Source organism: Ipomoea triloba, chromosome 13, assembly GCF_003576645.1.
Source record: "Ipomoea triloba cultivar NCNSP0323 chromosome 13, ASM357664v1".
Taxonomy (NCBI): Eukaryota; Viridiplantae; Streptophyta; class Magnoliopsida; order Solanales; family Convolvulaceae; genus Ipomoea; species Ipomoea triloba.
In genome coordinates, this window is record NC_044928.1 from 4,826,220 (window position 1) to 4,831,043 (window position 4,824).

Genomic DNA, 4,824 nt, shown 5'->3' on the forward strand with positions numbered 1-4,824 from the left:
CGTTTAACGATGAGATTCCATTAAAATCGATATATGAAAATTAAATTATTTTTTAAAAAATAATAAAATTTACCCAATACAATATCTTTAGTTATTATATTTAATTTTCATATATCGATTTTCATGGAATTTTATTGCTGAACAATTTTGAATACCCCACTATACATACACAGTAGTGTAGTACACTATAGTTAAAACATTATATAACAATTTTGATTTGTACCCTATTTCATTGCAAGAAATCATTTTCTTCATTAATGAAATAGTGTAAAATCATCCAAAACATCCACATAAATAACATGTCATCATTTTTTCTAATTTTATTTTTTCATGTCATCAAATTAGATGGGTAACTTGTTAGAAATAGGTTAAAAATGCTAGATGAAAAATTATTAAGAGTATAATGGCCTAGATGGACCATATTTTAGTTCATGGTGCTAGATGAATAATCAATGGTAGTACATGGGCCTATTTGACCCTTTTGCCAAAATAAAATATGAAGGGATAAAAATGTGCTTACTAAAAATATGATCTTGCACATAAAATTATCAAAAGGACTAAAAATGTCCAAAAATAATAATTTACAGATATAAAATGAAGAAAATGAGAGTCTAAGACAAATTGAAATTTCAGGGCAAAGACAAAGTACCTTTTGGTGGAATTAACTCGTAACATTTCGTTTATTAACCCTATTAACCAGCTCAGCTCTCCGCCTCTCCCTGCTCTGTCCACCCTTCTCAGTTCTCCGCTTCTCGGTGCTCAGCTAGTCGCCTGCTTTATACTGCGACCACCGCCGAACCAGCAACCCCGCTGCTGATACCGCCAACACAGCGATACAACGATCGCCACCACCGCCGAACCAGGTTCGTCTTCTTGCTCCCTTTCGATTTTCACGTTTTTCCGTCCTCGCCATTCATAGCGGGGATGGGTTATTTAAGTAGATTTATCTATTAAATGATTTCCGTATGGAACTGATGGCTGACTTCATCAATGCACCTGATGGTCCTGTAAGCAACTCAGGTTAGTAAAAATGGGTTTGTGTGTGTGCGCTTGCGCTTATGGAGTTTCTGAATTTACTCATAGATGATTGGAATTGGAAATGGAAGAAAGAGTTTTACTTAGTAGATGACTGAGGTTGTAGTTGTTATTGTTTAATCTCATAATACTGATTATCTGATGAGTCCTACATTCTTTTGATTATGTTCATGCTCCATAATTTCAGTTTTTTCTCAACATTGTTTCTTGTTTTATGAGGAGTATATTGCACTGGTGAGTTTAATTTATTCTTTTGTTGTCAGAACAAGCAATTTCCTGATCATCATTTTCCCTCATTTTGTTTTACTGAGAGATTCATTTTCTTCCCACATACAGTACTACAGAGTTTGTATAAACCATGTATTGTTGTTTTATGGCCGGGAGTTATACTCATGTATGGTATTGATTTTTCGTATATGCATATACACTTTCTGTGTCCTAGCAGTTTCATTAATCATCAATCTATTTATCACAACTGTGTTTGCTAAGCAAAGTTCACTTTTTTTTTTCTCAATTTCTTCTGTTCTCTAATAATAAAGAGTAGTTGTCTCCATCTAGATTCCATTATATATTTAAACTGCTTCTGTTTCAATTATTGTGTATGTGTGTACGCATTTGAATTGATCGCTTAGACACAAAATTGAGGTTCTCGAGCACATATAAAAAAAAAAAGGGAATTTCATCAAGATTCCAAATGGACAGGCCGTTCTTGATTGCTTCTCCTTAGAGGAAGCAAAGATCCGCAGGAGTCAAGAGTGTACCCAAGGTCTCAAATTTCTCACACTATTTCTTTTTCCCAGATTTTTCCTGTTCTTGGGTTTTTTGAGAAATTCAACGATCTTATGTTATGTTAAAACCTAGAGAAGTTCATTTCTTTCTTTGCTTCTATGTGTTGGTTTCTTTGAAATCATAAATTGTTCAAATGGCCAAATGGGTTTCTTGCCCACAAAAGGCCAAATTCCCTAGCCCTGTCCTCTCAGGCTAGTAGATGGGTAAATTACATTATTAGATGAAAGGACCATTGCATGGCGCCCACAAGGAGCCCACCATTGGGTGTAACTCCCACAGCTGTTATGCCTTGATCCTGTGTCTTTTCCACAATCTACCGCCTAGGAATTAATTGAGCTGCTCGGGTGGCAGTTCAAATGGGTTTCTTGTTTGGTGTAGAAGTTCTAGTACTTAATTGGATAATGTTGTGCTTTATAGTTTGTTTGCCATTTTCATGGAAAGCAGTAGGCAATTCTCTAGGCTGCTGCATTTTTTTTTTAAGCTTTAAGAAAGTATCTAACTGCAAATATTGTTCCTCAATTTTGCTTGACACTGTACTACCTAGGACAATAGATCAATTTAATAATATAAGGTTATTGAATGACTGCTAGGTTGGTTAGTCTTAATGGCAATAAGTGTTGGCTAGTTTAGAATTGAAAAATTGGATGAAAATGCAAAGGTGCATACGTGAAATTAAATGAATGCACCAATATGAAAGATTGCAAATTGAAGAGATAGAGGCAAAACCGATCAAGATTACCATTCTAATGCATACCTATGGATACACTAGGGAGAAAGTCTGATAAGTTGTTAGAGGCGGTCAATTTTATGTGTGCAGTTTGCTTAGTTGAGTTGAGGCATGTGTGCCACCTTTTATTTATTTATTATTATTTTTTTTATCCCTTCTAGGAAGAGGCATATACTTTGTTCTATTATCTGCTCAGCCAGAGTTTTAATCTGTGACAGAATGTTTCTATCGACTGAAATCTTGCTCACTATCATTAACTGAAAAGCTACTTGTTTGGTTTTCCTTATTATGGCATTGTAAACTTGTAGAGGGTGTTCGTGCTGGTGCCAAGGCTACTGCAATTGCATGTGTTTCTAGTGCTGTTCCAACAGTATGTAATTGCGCCTCATTTGTACTCAAAATATCATTTTTATTGAAATGCTTTTCTGTTGTTGTATCGGTTTTCATTTTGGACTATGAGGCTATCTTGATGCAAATCTCTTAATGTGCAAGCTAAATTATCCTGATCTTTTTACCTCCCATCTAGGATTACTATCTTGGTTTAAATAATCATGCTTCAAGTCCCTGCAAGGCTGCAACTAGACTTGTTAAATTCTGCAATCAAAACAGAATCCTTTGCGGGAGAATGGTAGTAATGCTAGTTGCACTATATTCACTGCTGGAAAAATGGTATTTTCCGTCCACTTTTCCGACCGTCCAGGAAAGTGGACGGTAAATTAGTGTTTTTTTTCCCCTAAATTATTGACTACCCTATTGGATGGTCGGAATGTGGACAGTATTTCTGACCACTCTCAAATGGCGGTCGGAAATGTTATGATCATTATTTAACTGGTCGGCTATATATATAGTCCCTACGCATCTTTCCTCAAACATATCTTCAAAATAACGTCTAAGTGTGTAAATAAATAAATAAAATAATAATATTAATAATAATAAATTTTAATATAAAAGGTGCCTCCAAATGTTCCCCTCATTTCTCTTGGTGACACTGGACTCCAAATATTCTCTCAGCTCCATCCCCAGCCGAGTTGCACCTCAAGCTAATGCTATGGAGTCATCGCCATCCTCAACCGAGTATTACCATCTTCAAGCTAAAGCTACGGAGTCGCACATTGTCATCCTCATCCTCAACCAAAAGGTACCACCATTTTAGTGTCTGTTTAGGGTTTAAGGCTTAGAAATCTTATTTCAACTGCATTTTCTTTTTTTTTTTTTCCTGCTTTTTTGCTTTGACATTTTTGAGTAGATATAGATGGATTTGTAGGTTTAGATATTAAGAAATATATAATACTCCATCTGATTTCAGCTGCATTTTGTTGTTTTTTCTGTTTTTTTTTTTGCGAGTACATATTGAAGGACTTGTATATCAGTCTGGTCTGTTGATTTTGTTTTCTCCTTTTATCAATCTTGATTTGATGATAATAATATTTTAGCAGATGGCTTCTAAAGCTAATATAATGCACATAGAAACCATTCTCTGTACTTAAGGATTGCAGAGCTTTGTCACATTTTTTGTTGTGTGTTAATATCTGTTTGCTTGCACTTATATGTGCTACTTTATTGAAATTTATTAGTAGATCGAAGGTTCTCAAAATAAATACATAAGTTTACTTCAGAATAAAATCTTCCCTTTGAATGTGCAACCTTCTCAAATTGCTCTACTTATTTATTTAAAGTTGAATTTTGTTAATTTATTAACTGCTCATATTTTCGATGTTTTTCCTTAGTTGTATATTCTTCTCATGTACTGAATGCTGCTTTGTGAGTTGAAATGTTGAATACACACACAAAAGGACTTTCTAACTAAGGCTATTTTTCCTGCCTGGCTGCCTGACCTTCACTCCTGCATCTGATTTATCTCTAGATTCCATTAGAGTTTCTCTTTCGAGCGAAAAACCTGTACTAAATGGGTCTAAGCTTTCTTCCTCAAAGTTGTCAGTTTCGTTATCTGCACCTAATAATTGTTTACAGGTTCCTATTACAAGTCATACCCGAAAAGATAAAGCAAAACTTGAAAATATTTCTCATGTCATTACTGTAGTTTCCTTTGTTAAAAGAAAGTTAAATATGGAAGATGTTCATGATGATGAACCTCCCATAAAATTTCACCCCTCCACCCGTCAATCTCGTGTGAAGGTCCCTGTACCTCCTAGTCTCCGTAAGTCTTCTTCCTCTCGCCTTCCTCCTCCTATTTTACTTCACAAAGAATTGAAGGATGTCTGGAAAATTAAAAAGGACAAATCATTGATTGTTCAACGTGATATTGATGTAGA

General features: G+C 35.0%; 1 long non-coding RNA gene across 2 annotated transcripts; it reads left to right on the plus strand.

The window, feature by feature from the left end:
* The first annotated feature begins 691 nt into the window (after positions 1-691).
* Positions 692-4,068, plus strand: LOC116002265. Of its 2 annotated transcripts, none has more exons than XR_004094426.1 (3): positions 692-1,801; positions 2,860-2,921; positions 3,503-4,068. It is a non-coding gene; the product is annotated as an uncharacterized LOC116002265 (long non-coding RNA). The 2 variants fall into 2 exon arrangements; XR_004094427.1 differs by having other exon boundaries at positions 3,563-4,068.
* Positions 4,069-4,824: the final 756 nt, after the last annotated feature.